Raw genomic sequence first — 24,790 nt, 5'->3', positions numbered from 1 at the left:
GCGTTAGTAGCAACCAGTTTATCAACCATATTTGTTTGAACAGATTTCTCAACAGTTCTACGGTTTTCTTGATTCATAGAATCAGAGATGAGTCTTTTAGAAGTTTTGATAGAACTGACAAATTTAGACATCTTAGGATCAAGATCAGAACTAGTAACATTATGATTGACATTATCAGTACCTAAAAAATCATCATGCTGACTAGGCATGTCATTTACGGAGCTATTAGCTTTGGTCTTGCTAGTTGGAATATCAGAAGACACAGAGGGAGTTGTTGAGTATCTTATAGGGATCAACCCTTTTTACAACAGGATCCTTGTCTTCTTTTTAATAGGAACACGACCGAGAACAGATGAGACAACAATATTTTTGGCAACTTCAGAAGAAGCATCATTAGTATTTAAGAGAGTACCCTGATCCTTTTGAGAGGTTTGTGTTGTGTTTTTGAGACTAGGAGTTGACTCAGAGGCTCCTGACATCTTGAATTTTTGAGCTTTTACAAAAATCATGTTGATGTTTGATGGGTAGGAATGATTTACTAGAGATTGATGTGAGAAGAAGTTATGAGGAATGTCAATCAGTCTGTAAGGAGAGAGAATGTATAAGAGCTGAATGAGAGATTGATGAAGTGTTGGTAGAAGATTATGAGATGTTTCTAATAGTTTTTCTAAAACTGCGTGCACCAGTAAATTGAGGGAAGATAAAATGTCAGTTGCACGCTTAAACTGTAATTGCTACAGTTTAAATATATAAATTTCCCAAACTATCCCTAATTTCTTGACTCGATCAGTACTTATCGTCTTCAAGAATATGCTTCTAGCTTGCTCCCTTGGAGTTTTCTTCTTATGAGTAGTGATCCTCACCTCAGTTGTCTTTCTAATAGAGCGAGGAAGAATGTGAGATAGTGTTTTCTTACTGATTTTAAAGGAATCCTCAGTTATAATAATAACCATCAGTTTCTTGTAATATAAAGTCACAACATCCTGCTTGACATTGTTATATCCCTGAATGCTTCTACAGTCAGTTTTATAGGACCAAAAAGTGGTGGTCTATAGAGTATTTGTGTTCTTGGGATGAGAGCTCACGTTCCTCAGGTTTTCAATTATTTTTTGACGTATCTGATAGATATTTTCAAGAATGAGCATATTTCTGTCAAAGTCTCTTGATTCACGAAGCACTTGAGAACCTGCTCCCTTTTCAGCATGCATATTCTGATGCTCTTTATCATGGTTTGGACAATGTTTGCCAATTATTGAGATGATCTGATTTTCTTTCCTTAATGCTGACATGAATTCACAAGCCTTACAGACTTGAAATTCTTCTCTAGGTTTCCATAAGTAGCAATCATCTTTTGATCTTTCTCCTCTCATTTTAACACTATTTTCAGCATTAATGACTAAACATTCTAACTTGTTGAATATGACTTTTGCTCCTTGATCACACAGTTGACTGATGCTGATCAGATTAGATGTGAGTCCTTTCACATACAAGACTTGATCAAGATTAGGATACTTTGAACATCTTAACTTTCCAATCCCTTTGATTTGACCTCTACCTCCATAACCAAAAGTTACAAAGCCAGTTGGGCAAGGACCAACGTCTTCCAGGTAGTGTTTGTTCCCAGTCATGTGTCTGGAACATCCACTGTCAAAGTACCACTTTTCAGACATTTTTGAGTTACGGTGAACAACATGGCAGGTCTTGTTGTCTTTTGGCTTCATATGTTTGGTATTCAGGTGATAAGACTTAGGTGACTGATATTGTTTCGGATGACCATGCAGATCATAGTAGTAGGGTCTAGTGTGACCATTTCTGCCACAGTGGTGACACCTTCAGGGCCGAAGTTTTGCTTTGCCTTGTTTTTTGTTAGAATGATATGGATGTTTGAACATTATGTCTGACGTAGTGTTCTTACTTTGAGAAGAATTATGTTTGTTTGAGGACTTGCCTTGTTCAATGACAGGTTTAGGGATATGTCATGTTTTTGTAAAAATCTCAACCTCCTTTTTAACAAGATGGATGCCACTTTCTGCGTTATTGTTGGTCCTTTTGGCAGGTATATCCAAGTTTTCTAATTGATAGGTTAAGGATGTTGCCTGATTCTTTAATTCAGATATAGTTGATAGAAGTCTTTTATTCTCCCTTTCTAGCCAGAGAATTGTATTCTTCTGCTTCAACACTTCATGACATGTGTCTTCATAAGAATCAAACAACTCATTATAAGTTATGTCATCACCATAAAGGTCCTTGTCAGAGTCGCATCTTCCAGTGAGAGATGTAACAAAATTTGCATGTTCTTCATTTGGCTCCTCTTCATCATCATACCAGGACACATAGTGACCTTTTTGCTGCTTCTTGAGATGAGTAGGACATTCTGACTTGAAATTTCCATACCCTTCACATCCAAAGCACTGAGGTCCTTTTCCTTGAATAGGTAGTTCCTTTATTTTAGCCTTTTCTCTGAGATTCATTGATTTTTTTCGATGTCAGGAGAGATGTCTTTGACATTTTTTCGTCTACCTTTATCAAACTATTTCAGGATGTTGTTGAACTGTTTACTGAGTAGCACCACTACCTCTGCTATTTCTTCATCAGTCTCTAGTTCATAATCATTTTGACCACTACTCGCGCTTGACAGAAAGGTATTGCCTTTGCTTTTATTTTCAGAATGATCACTGATAGCCATTTCAAAGGTTTAAAGTGACCCAATTAGCTTTTCTACTCTCATATTTGCAATATCTTGAGCTTCTTAAATGGCAGTTACCTTCATATCAAACCTTTTTGGAAGGGACCTGAGAATTTTTCTCACTAGTTTCTCCTCAACCATTTTCTCTCCAAGAGCATTAGAGGCATTTGCAAGTTCAAGGATGTTCATATGAAAGTCTTGAATTGATTCATCATCTTTCATTTTCAGAGCTTAAAACTTTGTGGTGATCAGCTACAACTTTGACATCTTGACTTTTGACATTCCTTCATGTGTAGTTCTTAAAATATTCCAGGTATCTTTAGCCACAGTGCAGTTGTTGATCAACGTGAACATATTTTTGTCAACCTCATTAAACAAGACATTCAAGGCTTTGTTGTTACCAAGAGCCTGATCATCTTCCTCTTTTGACCATTCTTCTTCAGGTTTTAGTTCGGTGGTGTCTTTCCCATCCCTGCCTTGGACACGTGGGTGATTGTAACGCCCTATTTATCTATTTAATTATTTTATTGGGTTTAGAGTCTAATTATATGACTTAATTGATTATGTGGTATGTTGTTATTTTGTTAAATGACTTTATTTTATTATCTAGTAGAATATGATTAAAAATAGAATAATTAGAATTGAAGGGCTAAATTAGAATTTAGAGGAGTTTATTGGAATTAAATAGAATTAAGAGAATTGGTTAAGAACATAAGAATAGGAAAAACTAAGAGTCAGGGAGTTTTTCACGTAAAACAAGTTTTTGGGAGAAAAGGGAGAAATCAAGAGAAGAGAAGAGTTAGAGAAGAGAAAGCTTGTAGAACCTTGTAATCAACCAATCTAAGTTAAGGGTGGGATTAACTTTCTCTAATTTTAGGTTGTATAATTCTGAAATTGAGTTTAGCATGTTGTTGTTTGTGAATTTGGGAATTAGGTTTTGAAGTCGTAATTGGTTGTTAATAGAGTAGAAAATCCATTGAATTTGTATATAATTGATGTTCAGGTTGTAGAATAATCATAGGTTAAGTTTCCTATCAAATTTGGGGTTTGGGTAGATAGAATTTGGGTTTTTGGGTGAAAAAAAAAGGTGTAGAAATCGTAACAGCGGGAGAAAACTCGCTAAGAAGTTCGCTATTGGCGAAATCCTCTGTAACAATTTCGCTAATAGCCAGAAATTCGCTATCAGCAAAATATTGCACAGTGACAACATTCTCTATTTCGCGTTCTTGCATCTTTTTCACACATTTCTGTTTTGAATTGGCCTTTGGTGTATACATGAAAGTTTTAGATAATTGTGTTAGCTTTCCAATGGTCTTGGTTTGGCTCAAAAATGATTTTTAGATTTTGAGTTATGATGAAAATACTCCAAGTGTGTCTTAGTAAAACTTTATGAAAATTTAGCATAACTATTTCTAAGTTAAACCAAAACTTATGGATTGTCTCCAGACTTCAAAGCTTGTGTACTATGAGTTCAATTAAGGTGTTTTAGAGTATTCAACCTATGTTGTGATGAATCTAACTTGGTTTGACGTGAATATCTTTGATTGATGAATTATTATATGAATGTATATGTTGATGAATATGATGTTACATGTTGTTGTTCATAATTGATGAATTATAAAATTATGATGTGAAGTCGTTGTTGTTGTCGTTGCCGCTGTTGTCGCCAATGTCGTTAAAGTTGTAAGTTGTTGTCGATGTCGTTGAAGTTGTTGGTTGTTGTTGCATTTTTTGCTGAGTCCATGCATAATCGTTCATATAAAGTTAGGGGCTTGATGCCCTGTTGAATGTATAATCATTCATATAAAGTTGGGGGCTTGATGCCCTGTTGAATGCTTAATCATTGATACCACGTTGAGAGCCTATGCTCTATAAGTTAGGGGCTTGATGCCCTAATTGGTACCACATGCATAGTGCATTGTCGTTGATGTCGTTGTCGTTGCATTGACGTTGATGTTGAGTTGTCGGTGTTGTCGTTATGTTGTCAAGTTGTCGAAATAATTAATGAGTTGTTATTGAGAAATTATGTGAAGCATTAACATTGTTTAATTGTTGTTGGTTATGTTGTTAAATTCTGTTGATGAATTATATGCTTATTATTATTGAATGCGAATCTCACCCCTTCTATTTGAATGTTGCCTCTACGTGGGTAACGTGCAGATAACCAGGATTAGCTGCTGATGTGAGTTGACTCTCTCACGCGTCGTCTTATGGTCCCTCTGATACGTAACGGGATGGGGATATTCGCATTGTTTTCCATTTGTTACGTATTACTATGAATTATGTTGATGAACCATTTGAAATGGAATTTTTAAGAAGTTGTTTATGTTGAGGCCGTAGTGTCATTTTGTTGAATAATGAAATGTTTTTCCGCTGCGATGTAATTTGAATTATTGATAAGAGATGTTTAAATAAATAGTTATTTTACTCTATTTATCTTTTAAAGAAGTGTGACATCCTGTTTAAGTTGAATACTCTGATTTTTAAGTATTATTTTACATGTTGGGAAAACGGGGTGTTACAGTGATCACATCCCTTGATAACAGCCTTCCAAGTCTTGTTGTCAATAGACTTGAGGAATGCTATCATGCGTACTTTCCAATAGTCATAGTTAGATCCATCCAGAATAGGTGGTCTATTGACTTGACCTCCTTCCTTTTCCATGGTACCAGAAGATATCTGATGACACTAGGTCATATATCACTGTTGTTATAGTTTTTATGTAATTTTAGTCGAGTTCAGGTGATAATGCATGAGTTATGAGCTACAGAAAGTGTATTCAAGTGCACAAGCAAAGGAAGCGTCGTACTACAATTTTATGCATCATAGTACGATTTTGGAACGTCCTGAAGAATTTTTGTTACTGGAAAAATCGTAGTACGATCTTCAACAATCGTACTACGATATGAAGGAGCGTCTGAGGGAGATATACAATTAATGAGGCATCGTACTACGATTTTAAGCATCGTAGTACGATTTTTGCGAATCAGAATTTTTCTTACAAAAGCCCAGCTGCACTGTGAGCCAAGGTGTGGAGATTTTGGGAAAGAAACTGACTTTTGGAGCAGGAGATCTGGAGAGAAGGTTGGAGACCATCAAAACTCATATCCGGTTACCAATTTCATGTAATGAATCCTTCTTTCATATTAGTTATTTATGCTTTAGCCATGAGTAGCTAGATCCTTTGTGATTAGTGAAGGTGAGAAAAACACAAGAAGGGGGGGGGGGGGGGTTGAATTGTGTTTTGGAAAATTCTTCGTTTCTCCTAAAAACTGAACACACTGGTCAGAAGCTAAGTGAGACAGCTTCTGAAGTGATAATCAGAATCTAAATGCAGCGGAATAAAACAGAGAGAGAGAAGAAGAACGACACAAAGCAATTATACTGGTTCCTTCCACAATCCGGAAGTAGTCCAGTCCCCCTTGCACTTCCAAGGAGATTTCACTATGAGTAATATCTGATTACAAAAGCTCAAGCACACAAGCAAGAGACTTCCTTTGCTCAAGCACACAAGCTAGAGACTTCCTTTGCTCAAGAACACAATCAAGAGACTTCCTGCTCAAGCACAACTGCAAAAGACTTCCTAACTAAACAAAATTACACAGAAAATTGTTTAAGGTTGAACACTTGATATACAATCAGAGGTGCTCACAATACAAATCAGATACAGACTCAATGGACTTAAGAATTTCTAAGATATGACTTTGAGACACAGAAATTCTAAGTGAATGCAGAACAATTTCAGCAGAGGTTTGGCACTAGTAAAAATATTGAGAGTCTGTCGTTCAGCATTACCAAATCTCTAGGTCTTCACTCCTTTATATAGAGGTGTGAAAGAGACGTTGTGAAATTGCCAGCACACCAAAGAGTCGTTGTTTGAAGCTTGATCTTTCACCAATGATCTTTTGCCTGATTTGGTTGTTGTCCTATGAAGAACCAATTTGAAATCCATTCCTTATCCAAAGGAACATCTATGCAGGCGAAGCCGTATTCTGGAGCTGTTTTCTTGTCTTGTAGCGTGGACACAAAACAGAGTAGTAGAGAAGGTGGTTGTACAGTTCGTACAATAGTACAATGTCAACGCTTTCGTCCAAATTGCAAGCACATGCCTTCAAACACCTTTGAAATGACCGTTGCAATGTTCCACTAATTTTCTGCTATGTTTTCGAATCCAATAGACAGCTTTTGCAATGTAGATTCTTCAATCTTTGAATCTTTTGCAAATCCAGTTGATCTTCAGCTTCTGGTGAAATAACTTCTGATGAGGCAGCTTCTGATGATGCAGCTTCTGCAGCTTCTGTTGATGCAGCTTCTGCAGCTTCTGATGATGCAGCTTCTGCAGCTTCTGATGATGCAGCTTCTGATGATGTGGCTTCTGAACCTCTTGTCTTCAGGAGCACTATTCTTCAGGAGCGCTTTTACTATCTTCAGGAGCAGCTTGACTTCAGGAGCGCTTTCCACTTTCAGGAGCGTATTGCCTTCAGAATCGTCTAAGCTTCATCTTCTTTTGCTCTTTATTTGCTCATTCAGAACCAATTAATGATGTAACTTTTTAACTGTGGTCCTGTACACTTGAACAAATATTAGCTAGTCCAATTTACAATTTTTAATACCTTGTTATCATCAAAACTCTTTAAGGTTCATTGTTAAACACATTTTGTTCCAGCAATCTCCCCCTTTTTGATGATGACAAACAATAGTATTTAAAATTTGTCAATTGTTGTTAATCTAATTAACGAGTTGACTTTGGGGTTTCTGAGGTTTGTAAGCTCAGAGTCTGAGGTTTGTAAGCTCTAACTCCCCCTGAGTCTGATAGTCTTTAAGGTGAGGTTTGTAAGCTCCCCCTATGTTCTATCCAGGTTAATTAAATTCATTATTCGCACAATAATATCAGAGCTTATCAAAAAAATTGAAAGAATTGACTTATAGATAAGAAGAATGGTTCAATTAATTTTTATTTGAAATTTGATACTCCCCCTTTTTGATACACCGATAAAAAGGATAGAAATTTTCAAAACTTTCAAATATTAATTAATGGGGCTCAGAGCCTTTAAATACTATCACATATACTCCCCCTTTTGTCATTAGCAAAAAGACATAAACAAAAAGAAGAGATGAGAAAAACGTAAGATTAAAGGTTCAGAGCATAATTCAAATAAGTTTAAAGCATTTTAACCATCTTCAAAAATTAAATAAACAGTCATAGCAAGCATTATTATCAAAGCAAATAATAACACACAAGGTATAAACAGTTAATGATATTCAGAAGCAAGAAGAATTCAGAATCATATAATATCAGAAGCGAAAGACTAAATCAGAAGCAGAAATGAACATAGAATATCAAAAGCCTAAAAAGACAGAAAAATAAGCTAAAAGTGTGCAACTATGGGTTTGGCTTATTTTTCTAAAATCTTCTTCAGAAGTTCTTGAACATCAGCATATTTCTTGTCCATCTCTGTTCTGTAGGTGTCTTCTCTGATCTTGGCTTCTTGCATCTCAGTTTCCAATTTAGATATCTTCAGCTTCTGCTCTAGTAGCTCTGTTTCAAGTCTTTCATTTTCTTCTTTGAGCTTCTTGTTCTCCTGAGCTAGAGCCAGGTTAGGTGCATCAATCTTCTCCAGAATCTCAGAAGGAATAATCAGATGCAGCTCCTTAGGCAGGAATTCATCAGGTTCTCTGCCTCTAATACTGAGTGGATTCTTCACCCAAGTACCAAGAACTTCAACATCTCCAGTATTCTCTTCTATTCCATTCAACCAATCTTCCAGCTTCTGCTTGGCTAGCTCTTGAGCCTCAATGCAGGAATCATGCAAAGCTGAAATCAGGTTGACGACCCTTTCTTTTATCCTCTTCCATTGCTTCTGATAGCTTATTGTATGACCCAAGTCATTTCTTCCTGCTATCAGTCTGAGAACTTCAGAAGCAATATCTTCCCACACATCTTTTAGTACTTGAGAATCCAGGTTAATGGTGGGAGGGGAAGGTTGTTTAGAGGGTTTTGGAGGGGCTAAGTGTACAATGGGTAGGTTTGATGATGATTGGTCATTTGTAGTTAAGGATTGGCTAGTTGATGGTTGGTCAGGAGTGGGTTCAACTACCATATCAGAGGCATGATCATCTTGATCATCCTCAGAGTCTGTGTCCATATCACATACACCAGAAGAAGATATGGAAGCATGAGTTGGCTCAGGAACAATGTGTTCAGGAGCGGCAGTTTCAGATGCAGGTTCTGGTATGGATTCAGGTTCAGGAGTGGGTTTAGTAATTGGTTGTTCAGGAACAGTATGTTCAGGAACGGTCTTTTGAGGAGTGACTTGTTCAGGAACAGATGGTTCAGGAACAGTTGGGGGTGATGAAGTTGTAGGGGGTGAAAAGGCTTTTTCTGGTGAAGGTTTTTGTTGTGGGGGGTCTTCTGAAACAACTTTATCAGAAGCAGCTGCTTCTGGAGTTGTCTCAGAGGCTTTTTTTGAGGTTAAGTTAAAGCTAGATAGGGGTAGTTCACCTAGATAATGACTTTCTAGGTGATCTAACAAAGAAGTTCTTCAGAAGGAATAGAGGATGTGGTACAAGATGTGTGAGAAACTTGAGGTACCTTAGATAACATAGCTGAGTTATCTACTGCTTCTGAAGTTTCAAGATTCTGAACTTGCTCTACATTGTCAACATCAGCTTCATCCACGATTAGCATCCTTTCTCCTTCCTCTTCTCTTTCAAGTTCTTTCATGGCTTTCACTTCTCGCCTATTTGCTAAAAAGTCATCAGAATGTTCCTTAGCCATTCTCTTCATGGCTGGAGTCACTTGAACCATGGAGCTTTTCTTGTCAAGTGGAGCCTTCTTTCTTTTTAGCTTAGGCTCTGCCTCTTCTTCCTCTATCTCATCCAAAGCTTCATCCAGTTTTTCCTTGTAGTAAACTGTTTCAGCTTTCCCTCTCTTTCTCTTAGCATCCTTCTTTTGCTTGGGCTTATTATCAGTGGCTTCTGACGCAGTAACTCCTTTAACTTTCTTCCCTTTGGTCTTAATAGGAGTAGTTACTTCCTGAGAGCTTGCATCTTCCTCCAAGACATACTCAACTACATATTTAGCTAACATCTCAGGATTGCTCTTCTTAACGATGGAAGGAAAATCCCTGATAATCTCAGATTCAGCTGTAGTCATTTCCAACCATTTTTCATCTTTAGGGGCTGTCTTAAAATAATGCATGGAATGCAAGGGCCTGCTACTTATAGTCTTCTCAGCAGTAGAGGCCTTGAAGCATTTGTCAGATGCATCCCTTGATTTCTTCAAAACCTTCAGTACTCCTCCTTGGTGGAAGATTTCAGACAATAATCTTCCATAGGGTACTTGTTTTCTTCCTTTGATAGTGCCTTCATTAATTGCCCAACAGAGATGATCTAAGACATATCTTGGGAAGTTGATCTTGTTCTGAGTTGCCATGAAGTAAATAGCTAGCTTCTGTTGGAAATTTGGTTGATCAGATCCTCCACCTCTCTGAAAGAAACAATCAGTGCAGAACTTCACCAACATTCTGTGGTGAATCTTCATTTCTGATATCTTGGCTTTTGGATTCCCACCCAGAAGCAAGTTGCAGTAGCTTTGTAGAAGGATATCTTCCGTCTTTACTATTTCTTGGAATCTTCCTTCTGCATCCACTCTGCATGCTTTAGCAATTACCTCCTCTGTGATGGTTACAGGAATACCCATCACTTCAGACATTATCTCAAGGCTACTGAAGGAAGTGAGATTCAACTCTATCTCCATCTTTTTCTTCTTCGACCCAGGTTGTTTCCCTGCTACCTTCACAGGCTTTCCATTGATCATTTCAGCTCTTAACCAGAAATCTTTGACCAAGTTCACATCTTAGGCAGGATTAGAGGATTTAGGGTTCTAAGGTTTTTGCGCTTACTTCGCAAGAGATTTGAGAGCAAAAGTGTTTGTTGTGAGTGAGTAGTGTGTGAATTGACAAAGTGTTAAAAGTAAAAACGATTGCAATTCAAAAGAGACAAACAAACATAACATTAATGACAAATTGAGGGCGCGTGAAAAGTACTTTCAAAGCTATTAAATCATCATTGCCCTTTTTGTTATACACCAACACATACAGGCCACGTCAGAAGTTTACAGAGTAACTACCAAGTTAGTGGGCCAGAAGTTACTTTAAAAAGTAACTCCCAACGTTTCCACTAATTCAACTATTCAGAAGCACACAATCCAGCTTCTGGACTTCAGATGCTGACGTCATCATCAGAAGCGAGTTTTCCTCAGAACCTCAATAAAGAGCTTCTGATGGACTACTGCTTCTGAACTAACTTCAGAACCTAAAATCCTATTCAGGAGCAAGCAAACTTTAATCAGACACGTAGTGCATGTTCAAATTTTTCTTTATAAAATCAAATCTTTCAACAGTTAAAGGCTTAGTAAATATATCAGCCCATTGATTTTCAGTATCAATGAATTGTATATCTAAAATTCCTTTTTGAACATAATCTCTGATAAAATGGTGTTTGATTTCAATGTGCTTAGCTCTTGAATGCAAAATTGGATTTTTAGACAAACAAATAGCAGCAGTATTATCACAATAAATGGGAATACTGTTAGCAATTATCTGATAGTCTTCCAACTGATGTTTCATCCAGAGTAGTTGTGTACAACAACTTGCAGCTGAAATGTATTCTGCTTCTGCCGTAGACATTGCAATAGTTGTTTGTCTTTTGCTAGCCCAGGATATAAGATTATCACCCAGAAATTGACAATTGCCACTGGTTGACTTTCTTTCAATCCTATCACCAGCATAATCAGCATCACAGAATCCAATTAGCTTATAATCTAAGGATTTCCTATAAAGGAGTCCAAGATTAGTTGTTCCTTTCAAATACCTGAAGATTCTCTTGACAGCAGTCATATGAGATTCTCTAGGATCTGATTGGAATCTTGCACACAAGCATACACTGAATAAAATATCTGGCCTAGATGCAGTAAGGTATAACAAAGAACCAATCATACCTCTATACAGCTTCTGATCTACTTTAGCTCCTTTATCTTCTTTGCTTAAGGTGCACGTAGGGTGCATTGGAGTGTTCATCACTTTACAATCTTCAAGCTTGAACTTCTTCAGAAGCTCCTTTGTGTATTTTGATTGATGAACATAGACTCCATCTTTGCATTGATTGATTTGAATGCCAAGGAAGAACTTCAGCTCTCCCATCATGCTCATTTCAAATTCATCCTGCATCAACTTAGAAAATTCCTTGCAAAGAGATGCATTAGTAGAACCAAATATTATATCATCAACATATATTTGCACAACAAGAATATCTTTTCCAAGGGTCCTTCTGAAGAGTGTTGTATCAACCTGTCCTCTTTTAAAATCATTTTTGATTAAGAAATTACTTAGTCTATCATACCAAGCTCTGGGAGCTTGTTTCAAGCCATATAGTGATTTCTTCAGTTTAAAAACATGGTCAGGATATTTAATATCCTCAAATCCAGGAGGTTGCTTGACATACACTTCTTCTTCTATGACACCATTGAGAAATGCACTCTTGACATCCATCTGATATAATATTATGCCATGATTAACTGCATAGGAAAGAAGTTACCTGATTGCTTCCAATCTTGCAACTGGAGCAAACGTTTCAGTGTAATCAATGCCTTCTTGTTGACTATACCCTTGTGCAACAAGTCTGGCTTTGTTTCTTGTTACTTCTCCTTGCTCATTCAACTTGTTTCTGAATACCCATTTTGTTCCAATAATGTTCTTGTGCTGAGGTTTGGGTACCAGATCCCACACATCATTTCTTTGAAATTGATTCAACTCATCTTGCATAGCTAAGATCCATCCATCATCTGAAAGTGCTGCTTCAACTTTTGTAGGTTCAATCATTGAGATCAGTCCAATCATTGATTCTTCTTGTCTGAAGTATGATCTTGTTCTTCTTGGACTATCTTTGTTTCCAATGATTAGCTCCTCAGGATGTGAAGACTTGTGTTTGAATGTGTTTCTGGGAGGATCTTCTTGATGTGAGCCATCTTGTGCTTCATCAGAAGCAGCTTCATCTTGCGCTTCTGATGTGGATTCTGCTTCTGGACTTTCTTCAGATTCATCTATCTGATCAGGTTCTGGAGTAACTTCAGGAACCTGTATCTCTGCAAAACTTTCACCTTGCTTTGAAGTTTTATCTTCAAGCTCTTTGTCATCAAATCTAACGTGCATAGATTCTTTAACACAGAGTGTCTCTGAATTATACACTCTGTATGCCTTTGACCTATCAGAATAACCTAAGAAGATTCCTCTTTGGGCCTTGGCATCAAATTTCTTTAGGTAGAGCTTGTTGTTCAGAATGTAACATGTACATCCAAATTGATGAAAGTAAGAGATATTGGGTTTTTTTCCTTTAAAGAGTTCATATGCTGTTTTCTCCAAAATAGGTCAAATATAGATCCTGTTTTGAACATAACATGATGTATTCACTGCTTCTGCCCAAAAATGTTTAGCCAAATTGTTTTCATGGATCATGGTTCTGGCCATTTCTTGTAAAGTTCTATTCTTTCTTTCTACAACCCCATTTTGTTGTGGAGTTCTAGGAGAAGAGAATTCATGGATGATTCCATGTTTTTCACAAAAGGCTTCAAATGGCTCATTTTCAAATTCTCCACCATGATCACTTCTGATTTTCAAAATCTTTGACTCTTTTTCAGTTTGAATTTGTGTGCAGAAGTTACTGAATACCTCATATGCATGATCCTTACTTTTCAGGAATTTCACCCAAGTCCATCTGCTGTAATCATCAACAATGACTAATCCATATTTACTTCCATATAAGGATGCAGTACTCACTGGTCCAAATAAATCAATATGAAGTAATTCTAAGGGTCTGGAGGTTGAAACAATGTCTTTGGTTTTAAAAGATGATTTCACAATTTTTCCTCTCTGACATGCACCACAGAGTGCATCTGAATGATAGTCAATGTCTGGTAGCCCTTTGACAAGTTGTAACTTACTAAGCTTAGAGATTAACCTCCAGTTAGCATGTCCCAACCTTCTGTACCACATCCATTTCTTATCATTCACTGATAGTAGGCAAATCACCTTCTGATCAGCCAGTTCAGAAAAATTGATTTTATAGACATTGTCAACTCTCTTTCCCTTGAACACAATGGATTTGTCTTCCTTGTTGATTACTGTACAGTTGGGTTTTTCAAAAAGCACATCATAACCATTATCACAAAATTGACTAATGCTCAAAAGGTTATGTTCAAGACCATCTACCAACCATACATTATTAATTGAGGTAGAGGAATTACCAATAGTTCCTGTACCTATGATCTTGCCTGACTGGTTGCCTCCAAACTTCACATTTCCTCCCTCTTTCATTGTTAGGCTGAGGAACATGGACTTCTCTCCTGTCATGTGTCTTGAGCAACCGCTGTCTACGTACCAAGATCTTTGTTTTGGAACTGCTCTTAGACATACCTGCATTATTGACATTTTTAGATTTAGGTACCCATTGTCCTATGGGTCCTGGAAGGTTAGTGCTTAAGGCTTTACTCTTCACTTCTTGTACCTTGTGCTGTGAGTTGGGTTGCTTCTGATTAACCATCACTTTAGGTTTTGGTACTTCAGAAGCAGTAACTGTCTTCTTCTGAAACTTAGACTTCAGAACCTCAGGTTTTGGTTTCACCAGACTCTGAGGAATAGGTTCTGATCTTTTTAGGATCCTAACCTTTGAGGTCTTGGAATCAGATTTGATCATAGCCTTTGACTTAGAGTTCTTTGGCCTTGAGGTAATCTTAGCCTTAGAACCAGAAGCTTCAGGTTCTGATTGAACAACAGTTTCCAACTCAGCACCTTCTGGTACGAAGAAGGTTTTCAGACCTTCCTTGATGCATTCACAACAAGATTTTAGATTGGTTTTCTCAAGTTTCACTTCTGGAAAACCAATTCCTCTGCGATTGTTCTTGTAAATGCTATAAATCATAGAAGCCACTCTGCTTCTGTCAATGCCAGACATAATAAAATCTTCAAGAGCAATTTCATGGTTACTTAAAGGTTTTTCATTACACTTTTCTTGTAGCTTCTGACATAAGAACCTGAGCTGATCTTCATATGTTTTACACATGAAGTCAAAGCCCCTAAGTCCTTGTTCAGAAGCTTTCAGATCCAATAGAGTTGATTTTTGCTGTTGTACTAAATCAGCATATTTTTCTTTTAAATCCTTCAACTCATTGGTTCTTACTTCAAAATGTGTAAGAAGTTCTTTAAGTGACTCAACAAGTTCATTTCTGGGAATTTTGGAATATACCTCGTTTTCATCTTCTGAGTCTGAATCTGATCCATCTTCTGAAGTTGCTGTTGCTACCAACCCAACAGCTACCTTTGCATCTTCATCAGCTTCCTCTTTATCAGATCCAGATTCACTTTCCAAATCATCCCATGTTGCCATTAAACTCTGCTTAATCTGCTTCTTGTATTTGCTTGGTTTGAACGTTGATTTCTTTGACTTGTCCTTTGATTTCTCTTTCTGAAGATCAGGGCATTCAGCAATGAAGTGTCCAGGCTTTTTACAGTTGAAGCATCCCTTCTGATCTTCTTTCCTAGAGCTTCTGAAGTTACCCCTTTTGGCTTGAAACTTTCTGTTCTTCTTGGCCAGATACTGAAGTCTGCTTGAGAGCATAGCCATCTCAGCAGGATCTGGTTCAGAATCTGAACTTGATTGTTCTTCTTCTTCAGATTCAACCACTTTGAAAGCTTTTGATGACTTGCCTTTGGATGGAAGAGCTATTGATTTACTCTTCTTAGTAAACTCATGTTCATTAAGACTTAACTCATGAACTTTGAGAGAACTAACAAGATCTTCGACACTTAAAGTGTTTAAATCTTTAGCGTCCTCAATGGCAGTCACCTTTGGTCTCCATCTTGCAGGCAAGCTTCTGAGTATCTTGCTCACATGGTCAGAAGCAACATAGCTCTTCTTCAGAATTTGTAGCCCAGAGACTAAGGTTTGAAACCTTGAGTACATCTCCTCAATAGTTTCATCATCCTTCATCTTGAATAACTCGTACTGATGTACAAGCATGAGAGCTTTAGCTTCTTTGACCTTCTTGCTACCTTCGTAGTTTGAACAGAGAGAAGCAAACATAGCTTTAGCAGTGGATTTGTCACTCATCTTCATGTACTCCGCTTTGGGAATGGCAGTGACAAGAGCTCCTCTGATAATATGATGCTTCTTGTAGAGTTTCCTCAGTTCTGGAGTATGTTTCTTTCTATCCACAGCAGCTCCTTCTTCATCAAGGACTAAATCACCAACACCATCTTCCAGAATATCCCATAATTCTTCATCTAGGCTCATGATGTAACTGTAAAAGTTGGTCTTCCACCAGGAGAATTCTTCAGCATCTCCATTGAACTTTGGAACTTTTCCAACACTGGATCTTTTACCATCACTATAATCATGTGATGCATTATTATAGCTAGTTTGACCAGGACCAGTAGGAGGAGGAGTAGACATGTTTTTCTCAGATCTTTGACTGTTGCACGGTTAAGTGTTACACAACAGACCAAGGCTCTAGATACCAATTGAAGGTGAGAAAAACACAAGAAGGGGGGGGGGTTGAATTGTCTTTTGGAAAATTCTCGTTTCTCCTAAAAACTGAACACACTGGTCAGAAGCTAAGTGAGACAGCTTCTGAAGTGATAATCAGAATCTAAATGCAGCGGGATAAAACAGAGAGAGAGAAGAAGAACAACACAAAGCAATTATACTGGTTCCTTCCACAATCCGGAAGTAGTCCAGTCCCCCTTGCACTTCCAAGGAGATTTCACTATGAGTAATATCTGATTACAAATGCTCAAGCACACAAGCAAGAGACTTCCTTTGCTCAAGCACACAAGCTAGAGACTTCCTTTGCTCAAGAACACAATCAAGAGACTTCCTGCTCAAGCACAACTGCAAGAGACTTCCTAACTAAACAAAATTACACAGAAAATTGTTTAAGGTTGAACACTTGATATACAATCAGAGGTGCTCACAATACAAATCAGATACAGACTCAATGGACTTAAGAATTTCTAAGATATGACTTTGAGACACAGAAATTCTAAGTGAATGCAGAACAATTTCAGCAGAGGTTTGGCACTAGTAAAAATATTGAGAGTCTGTCGTTCAGCATTACCAAATCTCTAGGTCTTCACTCCTTTATATAGAGGTGTGAAAGAGACGTTGTGAAATTGCCAGCACACCAAAGAGTCGTTGTTTGAAGCTTGATCTTTCACCAATGATCTTTTGCCTGATTTGGTTGTTGTCCTATGAAGAACCAATTTGAAATCCATTCCTTATCCAAAGGAACATCTATGCAGGCGAAGCCGTATTCTGGAGCTGTTTTCTTGTCTTGTAGCGTGGACACAAAACAGAGTAGTAGAGAAGGTGGTTGTACAGTTCGTACAATAGTACAATGTCAACGCTTTCGTCCAAATTGCAAGCACATGCCTTCAAACACCTTTGAAATGACCGTTGCAATGTTCCACTAATTTTCTGCTATGTTTTCGAATCCAATAGACAGCTTTTGCAATGTAGATTCTTCAATCTTTGAATCTTTTGCAAATCCAGTTGATCTTTAGCTTCTGGTGAAATGACTTCTGATGAGGCAGCTTCTGATGATGTAGCTTCTGCAGCTTCTGTTGATGCAGCTTCTGCAGCTTCTGATGATGCAGCTTCTGCAACTTCTGATGATGCAGCTTCTGATGATGTGGCTTCTGGACATCTTGTCTTCAGGAGCACTATTCTTCAGGAGCGCTTTTACTATCTTCAGGAGCAGCTTGACTTCAGGAGCGCTTTCCACTTTCAGGAGCGTATTGCCTTCAGAATCGTCTAAGCTTCATCTTCTTTTGCTCTTTATTTGCTCATTCAGAACCAATTAATGATGTAACTTTTTAACTGTGGTCTTGTACACTTGAACAAATATTAGCTAGTCCAATTTACAATTTTTAATACCTTGTCATCATCAAAACTCTTTAAGGTTCATTGTTAAACACATTTTGTTCCAACAATTAGGTCAAGAGATGATTCTGTTCTAGCTCATGTTTATATAACCTGCAACTCTTAATCTTTATGAATGCCATTCTAGTTTATTCAGTATAAATTGTTCTTAATGCTTTTATGATTCTGACCCAATATAACTGATTTTAGAGTTTGTATGACTACTGACACTAGCGTGTAACTCTGACATATTTATACTGTTCAATCTAACGGACAATCTAGAGATGGAGCGTTGTTAGGTTGTGATAATTGAATTAACGGACTCAAAACCTTTGATGATTATAGGTTCACCTAAGGAATTAGGGAATTATAATTAGAAAATAGGGTTTAGGATCAAGGGATTGACCTAAGCTATTTTGTTAATTTGTCGTTAACTTTATATCGTTCATAGACTTAAGAAACAGGTTGCTAATATGAACGATGAGCAGATGAATCGAATGACCTAGTCACCTCTCCATATCATTTCTCAAACCAATTTTACTTGAACCATTTTATTTTAACTTGCAAATCAAACCAATTGCCTCAGTGCACCCCCCCATTTTACAAACATCCTTAATAATAACGTTACTACCGAGTAGAAGTTGAAACAGTCCCTGTGGATACGAATCTTATAAATTTTATTACTTCGATATAAGTTAGTACACTTGCTAATTATGTATCAAGTTTTTGGCGCCGTTGCCGGGGACTGTTGAATCATTTCAGCTTGGAAATTTCGTTATTGTTTAGGATTTCTGTCATTTACATTTTTTGTCTATATATTTAAAAAAAAATGGAAAAAAAATATATCATGATTTATGCTCTTCATGTTTATCTCATTGTACTTTGCTGCTAAAAAGTTTATCCAAGTTTTGCAGCTATGATAGACAGGTTACACCTTTATGACACGGAGGAGATTGTTACATTGGAGTATGAAAATCATCTGCTTTCTTGGAAGATAAAACAATGGGACAATCAAATCTCAAGATTAAATGCGAGATGTGATCTTCATGAGGCGAATGATCAGGGGACAGATTGTGAAGGGCTGAAAGAGCTTATCAACATCGATTACAATACTCAGCTTCAAAATATTTTAGATGATTTCTTGATATTAAATCAAGTTTCAAATGAGAAATTTGAGGTTCAGTGTGGTGATCTTGTTGGGAAAGCGAGTGAATGTGAGAAGAAGCTGGTTGAGATGGAGGCCGAGTGTAATGTTGTGGTAGAAGAAAATGCACAAGTGAGGAGTGTTGGTCTCTGCCTAAAGTCTCAACCAATGGGGTTGAAAGAAATAATTCCTTTGCAAAGGTATATCTATTCCTCTTTATGGTCGGAGAGCTCAAATGATGAAAGTCTAGCAGTTGGATCATGGGAGCATATGCTTCTTTGTATGAAGTTCATGGAATTCCTACCAAACAAGAGGAAAAAAAAAGATGATATATTCTTTCTTTCATATTTGCCACCCTAACAGTGGCTGAGGCGTCAAGCTTAATGACGTAAAAGAAAGCGCTTGATGGGAGGCAACCCATCATATTTTCTAATTTCGTTTATTTGGTTGGTATTTCTTTTCAAAAAAAAATGTGTGTGACTGCTGCTAGTGTTATGAATTATGTATTCCCCTATGTTTGTAGTTGCATCTGCACTTGTTTATTATTAATGAATTTGCTTTTTTCTTGAATTTTACCAGTATAGTAGCATTTGTTCTTCAATGGTTTCTCAAAAGTTCAAGGAGGTAGAGCTTGTATGAGGTTCCTTTGTTGAACTGTACGACAATGTGAATTTTGACAACTTCCATAAACCTCAGCCAGTAAGTTCCAAAGCCAAATCTTTGTTTTTCAATTTTCACAAAATATGAGTGTTCCATGCTAATACTATTTCTGGGACTTGCGAATTTTCTTTATGTCAATTGGTTACGTTACTTACAAACTAAGGTAAAGTGCTTGTACCTTGAGCCTTTGAAGCCTACCTGTTGCATTGAATTTTTTTCCCATTTTTAAGCCAATTTTGAGCCAATAGGTTAGACCCCGTTGTTTCGGTGACAAACCATATTACAAGCCTAGAGACCTTAGGATTTTAACCCAATTTTTGGAGTTAGGCAATTATTATGTGTTTGCAAAAGTCTAAGTTTGGGGTTGCTCATGGGATAGCAACATTTTAAGTTTGGGGTGAGGGATATAGAGAACATGAGTAAATAGATCACATTGTCTCAATTCAAAAATGAAAATATATATATATATATATATATATATATAAAGAAAAAAAAATTTCAATCATGTTGATACAAAAAAAAAAATCAACTCAAAATAATGTGTGTATATAGTTATGAAATAAATTTAGACAAAGACTTGTAAATTGAGTGATCCGGAACTTCTGTTGTGTTCTCTAGTTCTCAAATTTAAGCAAATTATTTCAGCTTGTGGTGTTCCAAATTGCCAAAGTAAGTAGGAAATGCTTAACTCCAATTTGTTATTTTAAGCCTACTTCCCAAATAATCCCACCTGTGACCTTAGCCCCGTTACACCCTGAAAGTCCTTAAAAGTGTGTATTGTAATGTAACTTTGATTGATGTTTAGAAGCTTTTCAAGTTTTGGTAATATAGTGATTAGTATGTCGACTGTGTGAACCTTTTCAATGATGTTGCGTGAAGTTGTGGAATGAATGTTATGGCAAGCAAGTTAGCTCACTAATGCTAACTCTAGAAGATGAACTTTTGATTTACCATTGATGAGGTAGGTGCTATTTTACTGTTAAAGTCCATTTTTAAAGTAAGTTCCTTTAGGACAAGTAACGATGCAAGTTTGGGGTTGTGATGACACTAGGTCATATATCACTATTGTTATAGTTTTTATGTAATTATATTCGAGTTCAGGTGATAATGCATGAGTTATGAGCTACAACAAGTGTATTCAAGTGCACAAGCAAAGGAAGCATCGTACTACGATTTTATGCATCATAGTACGATTTTGGAACGTCCTGAAGAACTTTTGTTACTGGAAAAATCGTAGTACGATCTTCAAGAATCGTACTACGATATGAAGGAGCGTCTAAGGGAGATCTGCAATTAATGAGGCATCGTACTACGATTTTAAGCATTGTAGTACGATTTTTGCGAATCAGAATTTTTCTTAGAAAAGCCCAGCTGCACTCTGAGCCAAGGTGTGGAGATTTTAGGAAAGAAACTGACTTTTGGAGCAGGAGATCTGGAGAGAAGGTTGGAGACCATCAAAACTCATATCCGATTACCAATTTCATGTAATGAATCCTTCTTTCATATTAGTTATTTATGCTTTAGCCATGAGTAGCTAGATCCTTTGTGATTAGGTCAAGAGATGATTCTGTTCTAGCTCATGTTTATGTAACCTGCAACTCTTAATCTTTATGAATGCCATTCTAGTTTATTCAGTATAAATTTTTCTTAATGCTTTTATGATTCTGACCCAATATAACTGATTTTAGAGTATATATGACTACTGACACTAGCATGTAACTCTGACATATTTATACTATTCAATCTAACGGACAATCTAGGGATGGAGCGTTGTTAGGTTGTGATAATTGAATTAACGGACTCAAAACCTTTGATGATTATAGGTTCACCTAAGGGATTAGGGAATTATAATCAGAAAAGAGGGTTTAGGATCAAAGGATTGACCTAAGCTATTTTGTTAATTTGTTTTTAACTTTATACGTTCGTAGACTTAAGAAACAGGTTGCTAATATGAGCGATGAGCAGATGAATCGAATGACCTAGTCACCTCTCCACATCATTTCTCAAACCAATTTTACTTGAACCATTTTATTTTAACTTGCAAATCAAACCAATTGCCTCAGTGCACCCCCCCCCCCCCCCCCCCCCCCATTTTACAAACATCCTTAATAATAACGTTACTACCGAGTAGAAGTTGAAACAGTCCATGTGGATACGAATCTTATAAATTTTATTACTTCGATATAAGTTAGTACACTTGCTAATTATGTATCAATATCTTCCCTAGATCTCACCTAGAAACGGAACAGGGTGCCTGCTCTGATGCCAATTGAAATTCCGACACGTAGTAATAACAAATTATGTACACAATGTTATGACCAATCAGATTTCTTGCAAGAAGTCAGATTCGTGACAACAGTAATCACAGATAAGCAATATAAATAAAGGACAAAACGAAAATAACTCAGATTATTTGTTAACCCAGTTCGGTGCAACTTCACCTACATTTGGGGGCTACCAAGCCAGGAAGTAAATCCACTATAGTAGTATCAATTCGAAGCATACATAAAAGGTTTCACCAGCCTACTAACTTCTCACTTAATCACTACTCGTGGTATTTCTACCCAAGACACTCACTAGTCCTAAATATGAGAACCCATTCACTTCCGCTTAGTCACAGACCAATGATCGTCCTTGAAATCCTTATCAAATATAGAGACACTCTCCTAGGAAAAGAATCAACTCGTGCTTAAAAGCTTAGAGAGATTCAGAGTATTACAACTCAATTACAAAAGTCTAACTCTAATATCAAAGAGATATAAGAGTGGCTCACAAATAAAAACGACAAACTAAAACCCTAGATGACTCTTTTCAATTGCGGCTTCAGTAGTGAATTGTCTTATGTCTTTGTTTATATAGCCTGAATGCAGAATAGGTGTGATGCTCAAGTCTTGGCTAATGATTAGCTGAAATCTCGATATTTCAGCACAACTTATTTGAAGCAGATCAGATGTTTCCTTAAATGTTGCAATAACATTCTTAAGGACTAAGATAAGCACAAACCACCTTCCTCTTCTTCTAGAACCTCGCTAACTTAGTCAACTTTTCCCATGATACAAATCTTTAGATATTATATGAAAATCTTCACGATTAAAAGTGAATCTCCAATAAGCGGATCAAGGAAGGTTCTGATGTCGTACCAACATGTTAAGACATTATGTCTGACATCTTGCTATAACTAAAGGTTTAACAAAATGCAACCAACATATGTCTAAAAACCCAACAATTTTGAAGTATATTGTTGCGCCGAATTTGTGGTTATGTACAGATCCTGGTCGACGCTTGTATGTTGGTGGCGGCGGCGGCGGTGGTGGTGGAGAAAGAGAAGAGGACGAGAGATTGAAGAAGAAGGTTAGATAGAAGAGGGCACTTTGGTGATTTCTGATTCTATTAAGGGCAAAAAGGTCAATTCATGTGATATTTGTTAACCCATCATGGTCTTTTACCAGTCAGCTTATGCCACGTCATTGCCACCTCAATAATCAAATGTCACATCAATAATCAGATGGGTTTAGGACCAAAACCCCAATGATTAATAATTGCAGGGAAAAATGGGAGGATTAGTAAGTACAGGGAGGCAAATTCAACTGAGCCCTAGTTGTAGGGACTATAGACATATTTAAGCCATAAAGTTTACATACAGTGAAGCCTTTAACAATGAATTAATTTTTTTAATTACATCCACCATCATAATACTTAAATTACCAACAAGAGGTTTGGTCTAACGAAAGACATTAAATTAGCACATTGTGGCAGCTGAAAGATGTATCCACATTTGTGTCTAACATATCTCAAATAGGATTATCTTCAATGGAAAAAATTGTGGAAAACCAAAAAAATATGTAAATTATCCAATAAATTTTAATTGATTTTAGCACAAATATAAATTGTTATCCTCTGATCCACTTATTTTACACTTGATCATGATTTTAAAACTCACAACTAATGATTAAAAAATGACGAGGGAATGAAACAAATTCATATTGGACTTAAAGAGATTAAATAAAATTTTAACGCGATATGGAAATATAGATAAATAAGATGCCCTTTATTCAAATAATAAATAATACAATACAAACAAAACTTCAACTTCTAAGTTGATAACAAAGACAATGAAAGGCCTGATAACACTAAGATTATGCCTAACCAAGTCACATACATGAAACTAGGTTAAGCATGCGGGCTCCAATCGAAATTAATTTAAAACAACATGAAACAAAAAAAAACATAAAAATAAATTGACACGGGCATCTTAAGGTGGATCTAAGGGCTCGGATCAAAAGAATCTGGAGGGTCCATATCCACCTCCTCCCCCCATATTGTTGAAGCCAAACCAATGAGGTTGCAACATAGGGTTCTGATAAAACTGTGCTGGAAGCATCTGAGCTTGTGGAGGATTTGGTTGATGATGGAGAGGCATGTTAGAGGATGAATTGTTTCCAAGAAAAAATGGAAAGGTTTGAGTAGGAGCACCCTGGATTACAAGCCTATCAACATGATGATCAACAATTTTCTTAAGCTCATCCAGAGCCTTCTTGAATAATTCAAGTTGGGCCCGATTCATCCCATCAATGGGACCAGCCCACCAAAATTGAGTCCCGGCCATCTTGCACAAGTGGCTCAGCTCTTCAGCACGTTTCTTCTCGATGTCCAGTAGCTGGTTGATTTGAGTCAGCTGAGTATTGAGCTCACGCACGTTGGCGCTACGGTGAGCCTCAATGAATTGCATGGTACCATTGTTTTGGGGTGGGATCCGAGATAGATAACGATCTATGACCGTATCCACATTGGGGTGGCCAAACGAAAATACCTTCTCTCCAGGTGAGAAAACAACGAGAGCAACATCTGCACCACAGAGGGTGCAAAGCTCACTGGCTTTCTTGAAGAGCCCAGTACGGCGCTTCGAGAAAGTCACTTGCAAGTTGCTCTCGTTGCTCATTTTTTTCATCTCAATCTTTTGGCGACCTCGGCTTTTCCTTCCACTTGACATGGTTGAAGCACAAAAAGAGAGAAAAGAAAAGGGTGGGTGAGTGTGTTTGTAAATTTTGACTAAGAAATGGTACATTGGAATTGGGTGTGAATGAGTCCTTTTATAGAAAAATTTTGTGAGTATATTTCCGTTCAAATTTTGTGAGTGTATTTTCAAGACGCGGTTCTTTTTCAAACGTCGTGTCTTTTCATTACATTAAAATATTTGCTGGATTGAGAGATTATCATGAAATCTCTTTTTAATGGCTTATATGGAAGATAATTCAATTATTTTAAAAAAATTGTTCTTTTTCCGATTATATATACTTTACCTTATTCAACAATCGTTAGATAAATTG

At 37.0% G+C, this 24,790-nt stretch overlaps 1 pseudogene; it reads right to left on the bottom strand.

Annotated features, from left to right (window-relative positions):
• Nucleotides 1-23,490: 23,490 nt before the first annotated feature.
• On the bottom strand, nucleotides 23,491-24,453 carry LOC146938244 (agamous-like MADS-box protein AGL62 pseudogene; annotated as a pseudogene).
• Between the last annotated feature and the right edge of the window lie 337 nt (nucleotides 24,454-24,790).

Source organism: Medicago sativa, chromosome 3 (assembly GCF_051527215.1).
Source record: "Medicago sativa cultivar Bolivia chromosome 3, Bolivia_mono, whole genome shotgun sequence".
Classification (NCBI taxonomy): Eukaryota; Viridiplantae; Streptophyta; class Magnoliopsida; order Fabales; family Fabaceae; genus Medicago; species Medicago sativa.
This window is presented reverse-complemented; position numbering and strand designations above follow the sequence as displayed.